This window comes from Pteropus medius, unplaced genomic scaffold, assembly GCF_902729225.1.
Source record: "Pteropus medius unplaced genomic scaffold, Ma_sr-lr_union100, whole genome shotgun sequence".
NCBI classification, from domain to species: Eukaryota; Metazoa; Chordata; class Mammalia; order Chiroptera; family Pteropodidae; genus Pteropus; species Pteropus medius.
In genome coordinates this window covers 14536244-14554778 of record NW_024344240.1, presented here as the reverse complement: position 1 = coordinate 14554778, position 18535 = coordinate 14536244, and the positions used below count along the sequence as shown (strand labels likewise).

The 18535-nt window shown below is 30.5% G+C and overlaps 1 pseudogene; it reads left to right on the top strand.

Moving 5' to 3' along the window:
- The first annotated feature begins 14540 nt into the window (after nt 1–14540).
- Nucleotides 14541–18535, top strand: part of LOC120607408 (E3 ubiquitin-protein ligase RNF138-like) — a 66842-nt pseudogene continuing 62847 nt past the window's right edge.

The window sequence follows — 18535 nt, the reverse complement described above, 5'->3', positions numbered from 1 at the left end:
TGTAAATTTTCTTTTTAGTTTTGTCTCCACTCTGAAATACTTTTTTACTATTTTATATCTTATTCTTCACTGAGTGTTATCGCAGTATTTGCTAGTTTATCTAATTATGATGTAATGCTTTTCTTTCATATATTTGATCATTTTCTAATTATTTTAGGTTATTTTGAAATATTAGCTTATACTCTTCATCTCTGTTATAGGTAAATTTTTTAGTAATTTCTCTAAGGATATTTTTAAGTTTCTTACCATAATTTTTTCTTATAAAGGCTGTGAGTGAAATTTGATTATACTTTTTCTACTCATTTTTATTTAAAATTAATTTTCGACAATGAGAAATGGCTAAAAATAGTTTTCTGTCTTATAAAGATTAAAAAGATATGGCTTTATATTCTCTAAGATCACTTGATCTTTTTTTTCCTTCCCCTACTGTAACAATTTTTTTCTTTTTTCCATTTCTATTTTCTTTGTCTCAAATTTGTAATTTATATCTCTTAGTTTTTCTCAGTATGGGTCTCCCCACCCCCACCCCTCCCTGGAGGATAGTTTCAATGACTGTTTTGCTTTAGCCCTCTCATGAACAGAGAACATGTGACCTGCTGTAATCCCCCATCTCATAATTTTCATACTTTCGTAAAACCCTTTCCCTGTGATTGTGAGCAGAACCGTGACTTTTTTCTAACCTATAGACTACAGCAGAAAGGATGTGATTTCATACCTGTGTTTATATTAAATGATTTAGAAACTCCACCTTACTAGCAAACTTGCTCTAGAGACTTTCTCCCCTATCTGGATTTGAAGAAGTAAGAAGCAATTCCCAGAGGTCCACATCGCAAGGAAGTTAGGGGATCTTTCAGGAGGCAGTCAGCAAGAAGCCAGGGCACTCAGTTTTCAACTTGCAAAGAAATGCATTTTGCCAAAACTTAAGTCAGCTGAGAAGTGACCCTTCCCCATTAGAGGTTTCAAATGAGAATTCAGACTGACGAACATCTTGATAGCAGTCTTATTCTGAGAAGACTGTGTGGACTATAGCATGCAGTGTTAAGTAGAAGACCCCTATAAGTCATGTCCCCCAAACTCCTGACACACAAAAACTGAGATAATATATGTGCATTGTTAAGCCATTATGATCATGGTGATTTGTTTTACAGCAGTAGACAACTAATATAAGCCTCTTCAGATCTTACTTGCAAACCCTTTCAACGTAGGTGTGCAGAACTCTTCCAGTTTCAGCTACTACCCTGTAATAATTGGCTTTCTGAACATTTTTAGTGTTTGCCTTTTACAATATTTGTGTACTTTTGTTCTCAGCTCTGGCAGACACACTTTTCTTTCCCTTGCTTATATAATGTATACTTTAGTGTTGTAGGTGATTTTTCTCTACCTGTTGTATTTTGGGGGTTCATGGGGATAACATTTTAAGTTAGTTTTTTAATGTTACCTTTTGGTATTTTTTGGTTATATTTTCCTTTTTATTTTTTTTTGCTCTGTTTTACAAAAGGAATCAGAGAAATTAAAAAATATTGCCATCTTCCAAGAATTTCTTTATGCCATTTTTAAAATTTACTGGATCATGTCAAATTGCGCTCAAGGCTAGTTTACTCTCTAGATCTGTGGAAAACAGCTGTAATTACTAAATGTTCTTGGCAGCAGCAGGAATTGTCAACTTCTTTTCCTCATCACATTTTTAGATGTAAAATAGGGTATAACTATGGTTAGATTTTTATTTCCTTTTCTACTGTATTTATAATTTTTTTGAATTTTATAAACTTCATATACTCTGCTGTTTTTTCTTTGGGGTCATTTGCCTCTTATCCATCTGTGTGATTGTCCTATATATTTTGAAGACTAATGTGTTATTGTATTCATTGTAAATATCTTTGCTAAGTCTTCAGCTCCTATTTATTGCTTAATAATATATTTTCTGCAGAAAAGTTATTATTATAAAGTAGTTAAATTTATACATATATTTCTTTTTAGTAGTTAAATTTATTCATATACTTCCTATTTGTACCTTGTTAAGATTTCTTCCCTTATCCATACTAATATTCTTTCAAAAATTTTAGTTTTGCTTTTCAAATTTAGATAATTAAATCTGAGAGAAAGTGGTCCATGTAAATGATACAAAATAGAGATTTATTTTTTTATTTCTTTGTAATGTCATTTCATTCATGAATCAACTTTTTATAATTGTTTGGTTCAACTTCTGGGAAAATTATTAATAGTTAATAATAATTAATTAATTGTACATACAAACAATTGTTAATTACTAATAATTGGGGCAGTTAATAATTAAAAATTATTAATATTGATAATTTTAGGAGAATTTGATATTTTTATATAATAAAAAATAAGTTTCTAGAATTCTTTCCCACCTTTATATATTTGAATTATTTTGCCTGTCTTAAATTACTAATTTGAATATATAACATTGAATACACATTGTGATAGGGACAACAATGTCTCATTCATGAATTTTAAGGGAATGACATAAATATTTCAAAATTAAGTTTGAGTTAAACTATATGTTGCCATATTAATAATAATATACAGGATATTCTCATTCCTAGTTTGCAAGTATTTTTTTCTTTAATCAAAAATGAGAATCTTATTTTATTTTGCCAAATTTTTCTACATTTTTAGGTAATTATTTTACTTGATTTTTTCAATTTATAGTTTAGTAAATTATTCTGTTGAGTTTTTAAAATGAAAGTTAGTTACTCATAATTAGATTAGTCTTAATCACAAATTCAGCATGTACTATCATACATCTTGGCATAGGATGACCCTTTTTTTTCCCTTTTAAATAGATTTTATTTTCTAAAGCAGTTTTTGGTTCATAGCAAAATTAAGAAGAGAGCTTCCTCTAATAATCCCCACCCCAACATATACGAAGCCTGTCCTGCTATCAACTTCCTGCACCAGAGTGGTACATTTGTTACAATTGGTGAACCTACATAGACACATCATTATCATCCAAAATTCATACTTTACTTAGGGTTCACTCTTGGTATTGTAGATTCTAAGGGTTTGGACAAATCTGTAATATCATGTATCCACCATTATAAACATACAGAATAGTTTCACTGCCCTAAAAATCTCTGTGCTTTTGCCTATTTTTTTCTCTCTCTGCCTCCCTTTCTCTTGACAATCACAATTTTTTTCTGTTTCTACAGTTTTGCCTTTTCATATTATCAAAGTTGAAATCATACAGTGGATAACTTATTTTTTACTTGTTTGTTTACTTGTTTATATCTGTTTGTAAACTAGATTGTTAACAATATCTTACATTAACCTATTTGTTTCTCTCCTACACTATTTCTCTACTGCCTTTTTATTCCTACATCCTGGATGTTTAATAATGCTTTAAACATAGTTTTACCATATATACATGTTTGCTTAAATATGACATTGATTAGTTTTATTTTTATCTTTAATATAAATATAAGCTTTATATAATCTTCTGATATTTGCTTATTTAATTCAACATATTGTTGTGAAATCTCTACCAATTATTTTTTGGAGTATCTCCATCCTCTATTTTTATTTATGTTTTTTTACTATTAGAAACATTGTTGTTTTGAATAATTTTATGTATGTCTCATTTGCATATGTATAAAAAATTTTTGTTAGATTCTTAAGAATTGAATTGCTGGTTTATAGGCTATGTGAATGTTTAGCTTTACAAGATAATGCCAAATTATTTTTAAAGAGGATATCTTAATTCACACGCACTCAAGTAATATATAAAAGATCATTTTATCTACAGTCTCTCTAACATTTGACATTGTTAAGCTTTATAATTTTTTATGAATAAAATTTTTACACAATTAAAAAGGTTTTAAAATAATATTTAAAATGATTGTTTGTTATGGCCTTCATTTGAGATATCCAAAGTAGTTAAAAGATTTTCAAACTTAACCAGTTCCTTTTCTTCTCTCTCCATCAAGAATTTAAAAATATGTATTATGAAACCAGTCTCAGACATGATCACTTTAGTATTCTTTATATTAAAATGTGTATCAAAATGTACTCCCTTGAGCTGGGTTTGAGATTTCACATTGATTATTACATGAGTTAAGTGGGAAGAATAGGGAAAATGATTTTACAAATCATATCAGTTGCCACCCTTACTACATTTTCCTGTCCTTTTTCTAGGAGCAATAAGGAGGACTCTTGATTAATCATAATATTTTAGTAACTTGCCTAAGGTTACATAATTAATGTGTGGCAGAAAATTTGTTTTCATGAATGGCTAACATCATGTTTCTTTGGTATTTGACAATGAAATCTTTCTTATGACCTGTGTAATCATCCCCAGAAGATTAAATTTCTCTAAGAATATGTTTTTCACTGTTTGAGAAACAGTTCATTTTTCACCATTTACCAAAATTTTTCCTTGGAATTCTCAGGGCTTTTCGGTTTAAATATAGCAGGTTCAGTCAACAATGGCCAATCTCAGAAAACCACTTATTAAGTAGAAATTTACTTTGTCTTATATAATATAAAATTAAGAAAACTTTTAGAAAATGTTTCATTAAAACTTCAAAGCAGCATATAAAAGCATTAAATGTTTCAAACAATCTCACTGAAAGAAAAGTAATGGAGAAAAGATTTTACAAATATTCATTTTATACATATTTTTCTTCATAGTTGTTAGATCTTGCCCGAAGAAAAGTTGAACTTTGTTCTATGTAATCTGCATTAGTATATTGGTTTGAGAATTTGAGGGATTTTTCTCTCTGCTTTTCCAGTAATAGCTCAATAGTTTCTTAGAGGAATTATGAAACATATTATCTTATAAAAAGCACATTAATTTTATGCCCAGTTTAATTTTTTCTTATAGCCTTAGGCTAACTCATTATGAATGGAGTAAACTTGATTGTTTTAATATTGAGGGTCTGTTATGATAGGAATAAGTAGAGGGCATGAAGTTTCATTCATGTATCATTTATTTCAGAAATCACAGATACTTTTAAAAAATGCAATAAAATAATTTAATAGAAAATTAATATGGAAAACAAGTATAAAATTGATTTAATACAGATAATTTTATAAATAACATGCTTTCATTCAAAATGGAATTGCTTAATGGTTTTAAAACATTGGTAAATACTCTTTTTTTTTTATTTTGTTCTTTTAGAATTCTCACTCTCCTACACTGAAAATGTAAGAACTGAAAATGATATAATCCTTAGTCGAGATATTTCATATTTAAATTTTGATTTCATGTGATCAAGTCCTTTGTACATGAACAAAATTTTAGGAGTTTTTGCTTATTTTTGCCAAATATATTTGTGGATATATTAATTTTGTAAGAAATTCATAAGCTATATTTTATCCACATGATCAAATATTTCTGGGAAATGCTAGATAAAATAAAGTCATAGTTGTTTAAGGCAGTTCTTCATTGTCATATTTATCAAAAATTTTATTAAACCAAAGTACATCATGACCCTTGAAAAATAGAATACACAATATAACAATTTTACATCCCTACAGTACTTATGCATGTAACATTACATGGGATTCATTTCTTCTGGAACACCTTTTGGGAAGTTATACTATATATGTTAGGTAATCGAAATAATTAATTTTGAAATGCTAAATTGTATTGTTATTTAATATTCCAATAATCTGAAATTTGAGTTTTATCTTTTAATCTCATCTGATTCGAATTATTCTTTATTGGATACATATTTTCAGCTTCATTTTATGTGGTTTTCACCTATCTCCCACCTTGTTTTCTTATAAATTTTTGTGCTATATTAACATGATAGGCTATGTAAATTGTTGTAGATGCAAAATCTTAGTTACTTGATTATTCTGAGACCAAAGATATTTATACGGAGTATAGAAAAATATGATGAAGTAGTCCTTTTTCGGAATACATATTTGCCAGTTTAGTATTTATGCTATTTAAATAAACTTAAAAAAAATTTTTAAGCAGTTTTAGATAAACAGAAAGATTACAAAGATAGTACAGAAAATTAGGATTAACATTTGATATGTGTGTGGTACATTTGTTATATTAGTTTGATTAATATACTATTACTAACGAAAGTCCACATTCCACTCAGAATTTTTAATTTTGAGCTAATGTCCTTTATCTGTTTCAGGATCTTATTCAGTATAACCACATTTATTAGTCATGTCTCCTTAGGCATCTCTTGCTGTTACAATTTTTGACTTACCTTTTTTTTAATGACCTTGTGAATTTTAAGGAGTATTGACCAGGTATTTTATAGAATGTCCTTAAATGGAATTTCTCTTATACTTTTATCATTATTAGACTAAAGTGCCATTTTCATCACATCATCTATTAAGGGTACGTGTATCAAAATAGCTTACCAATGTTGATGGTGACCTTGATCACCTGGCTAGGTAGTGTTTGTCGGGTGTCTTTATTGTACAGTTACTCTTAAACCCATTTTCTATGGTAGCCTTTGTAAGGAAGTCACTAAGCACACCTTATATTTGTAGAGTGGTAACTTATGTCCTCTTCCTTGAGGGCAGAATATCTGCATACCTTATTTGGAGTTCTGCATAGGAGATTTGTCTCTTCTCCATTTATTATTTTTATTTATTTATATTAGTATGAACTTATAGATATTTATTTTACACTTTGGATTATAATCGAATATTATATTATTCATATTTTCTCTCATATTTTTAGCCATTGGAGCTCTTCCATTGACACCTGATTCCTGTGTCTCTGACATGTTCCTGTCATGTTTCTTTTCTTTTTTCTTTTTCCTTTTTTTTAAAAAATTTCTTAAATTTTGTCACTACAAGATGCTCTAAGCTCATCTTCTATATATCTTAGGTCAGGCACAGAATCAGCCATTTATTCTCGGAGCCTTGTTCCTTTTATTTGAGAATAGAAATAGAAAGCAAGATCAGAGCAGTAGGTACACTTGTTGCCACTGAGGCTTCTTTGTTTTGAGGCCCTCTTAGCCGTCGGGGAAAAGAGATATATGTGTGTATACTAACTACAGTATATATGCATATCTATAAAGATTTCTACATGTAATCATCTTTATCTATATTAAACTAAATATAATTTAATACTGAGGTCTTCAACTTTATTACCACATAAATCATTTTAGCCTCTTTCCGTTGCTTATCTGAAAATTCCCACTCTGTGATTCACCTTACTTCCACCATCCACCACACATTTACTTAATCAATTGTAGTATAATGTATACCAGTATAAGAATTGTTTCCCATGGTATATAACCCCATACAACATGAGAAACAATTTTATCAACTACAGTAATTATGTATAGTTTTTGCATTGTTGCTAGTGGTATTTTGTTGTTTTGCTTTTTGTTTTTGCCTTTATTTAGCATTACAGATTGTACTCGCTTCTAGAAACCTAGACCAGCTAAGCTCTTCAGTGAAGTTGTTTCACACATTTATAATACAGTTAGATTGATTTGTTATATTCTTATTTCATCATGGAATCTCTGACTCCCAAAATTATTGTTAAAAATTCACATACATTAAGGTTCACTCTTTATGTCTTAAAGTTCTGTGGGTATAGAGAAGAGCATATGGTCAGATAACTATTGTTATAGTATCATACAGAGTAGTTTCACTGCCCACAAAATTCCCATGAACTTTACTTTTTCCTACCTTCATTTCTTGCACCAAACCCTTGGCAACCACTGAACTCTTTTCAACTATATAGTTTTACTTTTTTCCAGAATGTAATATTTAAGTTGGAATCATATAGTACGTACCATTTTGAGTTTTACTTCTTTTATTTAGTAATATGCAGTTAAGACCCTTCCATACTTTTTTTTGTGTTTTGATAGCTCATCTTTTATCCCTGAATAATAACCCATTATATATATGTAGCACAGTTTGTTTATCCATTTGCCTATTGACTGACATTTTGATTGCTTCCAGTTTTTGGCAATCACAAATAAAACTTAGATGAACATTTGCATGTAGCTTTTTGTGTGAACGTAAGTTTCAAATCAGTTATATAAATAATTAGGAGTGTTATTTCTGGTTGTATCGTAAGACCATGTTTAGCTTGGTAATAAACTGCCAAACTGTCTCCCAAAGCGGCTGTCCCATTTTGCATTTTAACTAGCAATAAACTCAGCAGTGAAAAACTGAAAGCTTTTCTTCTAAAATCAAGAACAAATAACAGTGAACATTCTCAACATTTCTATTTAAAATAATACTGGAAGTCTTAGCCAAAGAAATTAGGCAAAAGAAAAGAAAAAGGCATCATAATTGAAAAAAAGTAAAAATGTCTCTGTAAACGGCATGATGTAATATATAAAAGACCCTAAAAAATTTAAAAAATAAAAATAAAAAGTTAGAACTAAGAAATAAATTCAGGAGAGTTGTAGGTTATAAAGACAATATATAATAATCAGTTGTATTGAGTATGATAGCTGTGGACTTGTCATATGTTGAGGTGTTTCCCTTCTATACTCAATTTTTTGAGAGCTTTTATCATGAAAGATTGTTTAATTTGGGGACAAATTTCAAGTCACCTATCTTTTGCAGAGAAAATGTTTTTATTTGTAATGCAGTCAAACAAGGAGAGCAGAGTCAAAGCTCAAATTAGTCTCCTCAAAGGTCTGAGACACATTTTAAAAAATGAAGGAAAGAGGAGGTTATAGATATTCATAACTTTTTATTGTACAATTTTGAAAATTAGCCATGTAGGGTAAGGGATAGGAGAGGTAAAAGAAAGTACAAAGACATTTCAATCTTGTAGAGTTTGATTGGTCAATTGTATATTTGTCCATATTTGTTTCAGGGACAAGATCGTCCTTATTGAAGGACACATATATGTGCAGTGCTGTTTCTGTGAAAATAGTTCAAGATCTGCATTAGGGAGTAAACCAGCCTGATCTGTGTAAGCACGCCCCCCACCCCAAACACACACATGCACACACACAAAACTTTGGTAGTGTCTGTTATCCTTTTGTTGAATATTTTTTTCTGTGTTTATGGAGAGTATCACATAATTTTTATCCTTCATTTTGTTAATGTGCTGTATTGTTTATAAATTTGTATATATTAAAACATCCTTGCATCTCACTTAATCATGATGTATATTACTTTTAATGTACTATTGAATTTGGTTTGCTAATTTGTTGATTTTTGCATCTATATTCATCAGGGATAGTGGCTTGCAGTTTTCTTGTAATGTCATTATCTGGCTTTGGTATCAGGTTGATGCTTATAAAACTAGTTTGGGAGTACACCATCCTTTTCAGGTTTTGGAAAAGTTTGAGAAGTGTTAACTGGCATTTATTATTTAAATGTTAGGTAGAATTCACCAGTGAAACCATCTAGTCTTGGGCTTTTCTTTGTTTAAAGGTTTTTGATTACTCCTTCAATCTTCTTATCCGTTATCGAGTATTTAGATATTCTACTTTGTGATTCAGCCTTGGTAGGTTGTATGTTTATAGGAATTTATCTATTTCTTCTAGGTTATCCAATTTGTTTTCACATAATTGTTCATAGTAGCCTCTCATAATCCTTTGCATTTCTCTGGTGTCAGTTGTAATATCTCCCCTTTCATTTTTAACTTTGTTTATTTGAATCCTCTTTTATTTCTTGGTTAGCCTAGCTAAAAGTTTGTCAATTTTGTTTACATTTTCAAAAAACAACTCTCATCTATGGCCATGCCACCCTGAATGTTCTCGATCTTGTCTGATCTGAGAAGTTAAGCAGGGTTCAGCCTGGTTAGTACTTGGATGGGAGACCACCTAGGAAGACCAGGTACTGTAAGCATTAAAAAAAAAAAAAAACCTCTTAGTTTTATTAATTTTTTCCTATTATCTTTCTAGTCTATATTTAATTTATTTCTGCTCTATATTTTATTATTTCCTTCTCTCTGCTAACTCTGGGTTTAGTTTGTTATGGCAGTGTCTGCCACTGGGATCCTGAACCATCAGAAATATTGGCAGACTATGGCTATGAGGAGGCTGAAGTAGAGAATAGAGTCCTTTGATGAGGTATTGAGAAATTAGTGATACATGAAGAAAAGCCTAAGCTAGGTAAAATTGGGGAAATATATTTTAATTTCTGGAGAATTTAGAAAATCATATTACCTACTCCTACTATTTTCATTGGCACTATGTTTCCCAATTAAGTCTCCTGCAGACTCTTTGCCCTTATATGTTATTCTGACAGGTGGAAAAGGTGGAAATATACTAGTAATAATCACATTCACATAATTTAAAAGAACTACTTTTGAAGTTTATTATCTAATGAATGAAACAAGAAAGTATTACATTTAACAATCAGATAATACAAGTAAATGCAGATGTGGTATATATTTCTAATATAATTTAATCCAACTATAGATTGTAAGATATAAAAGGATGAGGATTATGTTTTGTTCATTTTTGTATTCTCATACTAAACATATACCTCTGACACATTTAGGTAATCATCAGATGTTTGACCAATTATTCAATGTAGTAAATGAGATTTATTGGTCAGTAACATAAATTTAACACAGTTGTCCAGCCTCTCTTTTAGCAGTAGAAAGTATTTTTTATTGCAAGATTTGGGCCGATGATTGAAATACCCTATCAGATCTCTTTTTGACTATAGAGATAAAGTGAGTAGTCTGAACTCAGGTTTAAATGATCAGTAAGCTGCCATCTACTCTCTACTATAATCATATTTTGAAGTGTTAAGTTTAAGTAGAAACAGTGAAAATTTTTCTTTGATTTATACATCTGATTTGGTCTGTAATTTTAACAAGCATTTTAAATTTTCAATTCATTTTAAGATGTCTTCTTTTAATATACTATTTCCTTATATATGAATTTCAAGGAGGCTTTAAATATGTGAATGAGGAAATGAAATAGTCGTATAGCTCACTTATAATATAAGATACTTGAAAAGATATCATGTACTGATGAGAACAAAGTGTTGGAATGGTGTGAAATGGGCTGGTACCAAATGAAATTGGTATAGGGAAGAATGAGAGCCACCCTGAGTCCTGGAAAAGAAGTGAAGCATGGTGGAAGTTGATGGAAGGTAATGGAGAAAAGAAGGGCATTAGCCAAACATTGCCAAAGTGATTACCACACTCTGGTGCAAAATCATTCAGTGGAAACCTTTTCCCATCTATTTCAATTTTCCATGCAATTGGTCATCCGACAGCTGCAGCATAGCTTCCCAAGTTCCTTACCAAAGAAGGTTTTCTGAATTATTTCAAAAGCATATTAGTAAGGGTCAAGGAACAAGAAATTAAAATTGCTCTGCTATTAATCTATAAACATACTGGTCAAGAATACATAATATCTACTTAAAACAAGTTTAGAACTGTCTCTTTGCTCATTTTAGAGTCTACCTCCAGCATAGGGATTGGATCTTGGGCCCTCTGCCTAAATAATTTTGGATAAAGTCTCACAATTTACAGTGAAAATCAACATTCACAGAGTATTCTCAATTTTGTAAAAAATCAATGAGAGAAATTGTGAAAGCTGCTTCTAAGCAAAGGCAACTGATGGATTGTTTTTGCAGAAGAGGGGCTGGATTTGCCTTTCGCATATCTTTGATGAAGTGTGAAGTTATATAGGAAGCTTTGTACTCTAAGGCCATAGACAATAACTATGCCTCATTACCCCTAGGATGGGCCACATAAGATGAATAATTACTTAGGCTATAAATACTGTCACCCATTACTTGGTACAAGGCAGGATCAAATAATACTTTAAAAGAATGCTTTCAGGCTAATATTATAAACACCCATTCTTATATTCTACAAGATTTTTTGGTAAGAACACATGTGTATAAATTTAAATATTCTATCTTATTTGAAAATATCCATTTATATAGAACTAGACCCCCAAAAAAGAGTATAAAAGCCTAAATATATATTTTTTAATAATTTATTTTTAAATTACACTTGACATACAAAATTATATTAGTTTCAATTGTACAACATAGCAACTAGACATTTATACAACTAACAAAGAAATTACCTTGAAATATCTAGTACCCACCTGATACCATACATCGTTATTACAGTATAATTGACTATATTTACTATACTATATTTTCATCCCCATGATGAAAATATAGCATAGTAAATATAGCATATGCATTAAACTATGTCAGATAATGACATTTTTTTTGTTGTTCAGAAACTTCCAGTTTTTCCTTATCTTATTCAGAATAACATTCAATTTCCTTACCATGGACTATAACATCATAGAAAATCTGTCTCTTTTTTATTCCTGTATCTAATCTCCTTCTCTTCTTTCATTTACTTTCTTGCCATACTGACTTGCTCTTCTTTGATCATTCTAAGTGTTTTTTCCATTTTGCAGCAATTGCTTTTACTTCCTCTGCTGGCAATAGTCTATGTGTGGTCCACTCATTTCCTTTTTAAATTTTCTGTTCAAATATTAACAGAGATACCTTCCTTGCTTGATGAGATACCTATTGCACACTTGAATTTCTCTACCCACTTACCTATTTTTTTCAAAGAATCTCTCATGATATGTAATTATTATGTACCTTGTTTATTTTTTATTGTTTCTCATTCTCATCCAAATATAAGCACCATAAAATAAGGAACAGCATCTATTTTGTCATTGCCTATAAAGTAAATATTGTTTGTATGAATGAATGGATTTATCTATCTAAAGAAAAATAAAGGTGCATGAAATAAAATATATCTAGCTTGACAAAACCAGATACCATTTGTCTTGACTGAAAGAAAAAAGTGCATCTTTATTATATAATATTGGAAGTAATGTAGTAATGTGGATAAAACTGCCAAAAAAGTAATGATATATTAATTGCACTGATCTTATGTTTTTTATTAATATTTCTCACTGACCATAGAGAATATTGGAATTCATGATATTCAGAGTTGCACGCATTTGGAATGTAAACTTGGATAAACTATGCTAATTCTATAGCTCATACTATAGTTAGGGAAGCCAAGTCCTTACAGAATAATATGTCAGAGCATTTGGAAAAATGCCTGTGATTTCATGTGAAAATAACTTAATACATTTCACAGGTGAATGGTTTTTTGCAGTATATTAAAACACATATTAAAAATCACTTTAAATAGTGCACGGTCTAAATGAATGTTTTACTCCTGTTGCTCTGTTTGTTTTTTTAATGGCATTAATATTTATTAGTTAATCTAGCCTACATTGTATATTCATCAAGTGATATAAAAAGGCTTTAATTTTCTTTTGAAATTTGAAAAGAGACAAGAACCACAAGAATTGTGACTTACTCTCCAAGAATAATAAAGAGGGACTAGAATTTGACAGGTAAAGAAGGCCGTTTAAAGACATTCCACAGATTTGATTAAAATTTTGAAGATTAAATCTATGAAATTTGCATTACAGAAAGAGCTGCCTTTTCTAGGGTATAATTTTTAAAAAATTTATATAATTTCATATGCTATTTAAAGATTGGCACTGTGAAGCATGTGGGGAAAATATCTGTATAATCTAATTAATAACCTGTCCAGAGATCAGGGATCAGGATGAGTGCTGATATTTCAGTCTCTATTACTCTGTATGAAAGATGGACTACTCAATATATCTTTCATGTTAGAAGTTTATGAGGTTTCCTTAATAACTTATCAGGTAGTATAAGACCTTACTGTGTAAAATATCTGACAATGCTTCATTTCTGTTTTACAACTATGTTATGGTAGTTACTTTCAGATTCTCACTAGCACTTATGCAAGTGAAAGTAATTACTCAGATTGTATCTTTGACCTTTTAGTATTTTACTGGTGGGCATTTGACTGTCCAGTAAATGAAGTGGTATATATCTTGGAACAAACTATAATAACTGGAATAATCATGCCTTTTTAATCTCAAGTTACACAACTTTTAGTGTTCAGCAAATCAAATTAGTGGAATTTTTCCAAAGTATTCAACTCAATTAGATACATAATAATCCATCTTCCAAAGCAATTGACTCAAGATGTTACTATAATTATACAACTACAGTATCAAATTACTGAAAACTCATCGTTTGTGTATCCAACCAAAACTTTATGTAATAAGGTCTCCTTCAGTTTATAAATTCACTATTTCTTGTTAAAAGGACAATAACATTGACCTTCCAATAGTGAAGTTTACAGTTTCTTCTTTTTAAATTTTTCTTGGATCATGATAAATTTTTACTGCTTATTTGTAATCTTTGTAATAACAGACTGGACATGCTATCAAATATAAGTCCCAAGTCAGATCTCCTTTTGTCATCTCTATTTTGTCATTTTTCTTAACCCTAAGTATGTTGTCAATCAGATGGTATTTCATCCAATGTTGCTATACTCCATATTGCTCTAGGATCTATGTGCGTATTTTCCCTCTTCTGAATACCAATTCTAGCCTAAATAATACTGAGTTGTGATTTTTTTAAATAGAAAATTTTGGCAAATAAAATTAGAAAGGATGATGAAAAATGAATAGCCTACAAAGAGAATAAGACATAGGAGAACATAAATAAATAAGGTTAATTTAAAATGCATGCTGTGGATGCCTGCTGTCTTGATTCCCCAACCTGCCATGGCTTCTCCCAAGGCCACTTCCTACACAGATGATTTCTACTACTGCCCTGTCAGGAGATGCTCAAAATGCCCCTGTAGACTCTGGAGTGTCAGCATGTTTTCTGTGGAAAATGCTTCCTGACAGCAATGAGAAAAAGCATAATACATTGTCGTCTCTGTTGTGGAAATGTGACTAGAAGAGAGAAGGCATGTCTTGCATGGGCCTTAGACCTTGAAAACATCATAAGGATGTTTTCTGGGAATTGCAGATGCTGTGCAAAACAGATGAAATTCTATGGCATGTGACACCGTTACAAATCTTGTAAGAAAGACCAAGATGAATATGGTGTTTCCACTATCATTCCAAACTTTCAGATCTCTCAAGATTCAGTAGGAAACCATAACGGTAGTGGACTGTCCACAACTGATAATAGAAAATTATCAGGAAAATGCAAGTTCTTCTTGCATAGAATGCATTCTACCTTTAAGTGTCCTTTGTGTCAAGAATCAAATTTAACCAGACAGCATTTACTGGATCACCGTAACAGTAATTACCTATTTTCAATAGTTCCTGTGACCTGTCCTATTTGTGTGTCTCTTCCTTGGGGAGATTGTAGCCAGATTATTAGAAATTTGTTAATAATATAAATCAAAGATATTGGTTTGGTTATCGGGAATTTGTGAACCATCAGCTAGATGAGAAAACCCAGTATCAAACAAACTGCTGTTGAAGAATCTTTTCAAGTAAACATCCGTAGGCTGTAGTCATCTCTGCATGCTTGCACCTGCAAGTGTCATCTTTAAGGAGAAAACTACATAAAGTCACTGTTTTGATAACTTGATGTGTGTAGAAATAAAAGTAGTTCAGTCTATTGTTTTAGTTTTTAGATGAAAAGTAAAAGTGGGCCATGTAAAAATTTCATCCTCTTGATAAGTTAAAAAAATCAAAGTTAGGACAATATCTTTAAAAGCAGTAAAAGGATTATATTTTATTAATGTAATGGTGAAAGAGAATCCCTGTTGTACTTCATCATTTTTATATTACATATTCTTAAATTTTATCTTTATGTTGCTTTTGAAATTCAACATACTTTCTCCCATTGATGATACTGCACAAAGTAATACACAGTAGCAAATTCTGAAAGATGTGATTGATATAATAAACCTGACAAGTCTGAGCCAGTTAGCAGAGTTTCAGAATGGAGACTTGAAGTGCTAAATGAAGCAATTCAAAGGAAATTTTTAAAAATGGATTCTAGCTGAAAAATTCAACTATAAGAACATAGTAGTTATATAATATTTAGTATTTTTGAAGACTGGTGAGATTTCTTTAATTTTTTTTAACTGTTTAAAAAATGAAAACTCAATGTAAAGATATTTTATTTATTTACTTATTTAATTTTTACTATTAAAAGGAAATATCAAGAGAAAAAATGTAGTTCCTTTGTGGGCAGTTGGTAATTTTAAATCTTGTTTGTTTGGCTGACTAATTTGTAAGACTAAATTATATTAAGCTGAATTATAGCTTGTTGGCCTCAAAAGTTTCAATAGCCAGTATCTCTGAATAGCTAAGATGAAACTTTTTTATTAGAAACTAATTCAATTGGTTATACTACATAGATATTTAAATGAGAAGTTTGGCTTCATCTCAATTGAGAAATTTAGTCAAAGCTAAAGGTGTATGTACATAAACATACATTTTTATATATGTATATACACACAGATGCAGTTTGTCAAGTTATATACAGAATTTCTATTAAGATTTTAAAAATTGATAAGCAATATGGTATTAAAGTGTTTTTCTGACTTGATTAAAATTTCATATATCATCAAATTTTTTAAGTTACAGTCAAATATTAAGTGCTCTAGTTAGCTGCTATTACCCCTTAAAAATTGAGTGTATACACACTCGGTTACTGTTTGTATGGTGCTCATTTGTTCTCAAAGTTAACGTATGACTATGAAGTATGAGATACATTCTACCAGGGACTCTGTTTCACTACTTTTTTAGTCAAACTGGGTTTGTTCTTAGCATTCATTAATGAGGATCATAAAATAACTTGTACTAGAAAGCCCAAATCACAGAATAAAAGATGGACTAGTTGACATTCTATACTAATAGACTTTATGCTTTCTTTAAAATAAATAACTAAAAATATAAAAAAAATCTCAGAAGTAGTTTGTTGCTAATAAATACATATATTGTATAAAAAGGTATATTTTGGTTTTGTTAAAACCCTTGTTGACTTTTATACAGTGAAGATTTTTTTAACTTGATTTAATAAAATGTTAATTTTGAAAAAAAAATACATGTAAATAAAGTTGCTTAATGTGAAAGCATCTTACAGAATTATATATTATCTTTTGTTTGCAATATTAAAAAAACTTGTTAACTTTTAATGCAATATGTTACAATTGAGTACTTTCCTTATATTTCCTTACTTTTTTTTTTATCAGTTAGGTGAAAGTTGCATAACAGGTAACTAGTAAAAGTAAAATTTTCAAGTGCTACTTATACCTGTAATAATCAGAAGAGTGTTTTTGTAGTCATTTGAGGAAAGAAAGTTACATGAAACCCGAATCGTTCAGTGGCAGCAGGTAGGTGTGAAAACTGCTAGATTCAATGGTAACTAGAGAAATGTATAGAGGATGAAACTGTGGGGAATGAAACCAGAACAGATTCCTTAATGGTGCATATCGTATTAGATAAGAGGGAATGGCTCTTATTTATATTTATATACCCATGCCACATCAGTTGTTCACATTATAATAGCTTTTAGCATTCTAAGAGAAATAGTCCCAGTTTGCAGTCTTAAGAAAATGTAAAGTTGCCTCCATCAAGTTATTTGCTTACCATTCCCTTCTGCATCTATTCTTTTCTTTTTCCGATCTGTGTTTTTTCTGCCTGAATGCCATTGTTTTATAAGTGTCTATTGTTAAAGCATTTTGGTAATAAACACATTCACTTTTTTTTTTCTTGGCTTAGAACACATATTTTACTTTTATTTTTTAATGTTTTGCTGCATATCTAATTCTAGAGAGACATTTGTTTTCATTTAATACTTTTAAAGTATTATTACATTATTTTTTGGCTTTGGCTAATGGGAAATCCATGGAGATCTAATTGTCCTTGCTTTGTATGTAATCTGCCCTTGTTCTCTCACAGTTTTAAATCTATTTTTATGATTAACATTTTTTAATTATACCATGGTGGTATTATTCTCAATACCCAGAAATGCAATATTTGCTTTAGTTTGCTATTTTGCTATGCAGCGGTGGATCCAGTGGTTTCCACTTGGTTCTTTTTAACAACGTTGTCCTTATTCTATATGTCTGAGAACCAGCTGCCTATTCAGTCAGGTGCTGAGTAAGACTGTTTTCAACTGTGTATTGAGAAACTGTAGGAAAGCAAAGGGTATGTTTGTAGGCTATCCAGACCTGTTGTAAAATGAATTCAGCTCAAAACTCTATGACTCATGTGACCTTCTTAATTTTCCTCTCTGATAGTAGATCACCATAGTGTTTAGTGTACCCAGGAAATATTATAAATGCATATAAGCTATGACCAGATATTCATGTTTTGTCTTCGATGCTCCCACTGCACAGTCGTCATTTAAGAAAGTTGAGGAGGAATAGTTAAAGCACATTTTGTTGCAGTGGGGAAGTTCCCTTCCTAAAGAGAATGCAGTTTTTATTATCATTTGAAGGAGTCTGCATGTATAAACTGGCTCGAGTCTGGAAATTATGTGTGGGACATTGATTTTCCAATGTGGTAATTTATGTTGGATCTTTTACCAGATTATTTTTAATATACAGATTAAACAGTACTTTTCTAGACAGTTCATTGCCAATAGTGTCAATATATATCATTGAATATCACTATTTGCTCTGCTGTCTATGATTGTAATTTGTCTACTTTGTCTCTGGTTTATAAGTGTTTTATTTGAAATCTGCAACTCCAGGGTCTCATCATCTTTCCCCAAATTCCAGAAAACTCAAATGCTGGCATTTAGC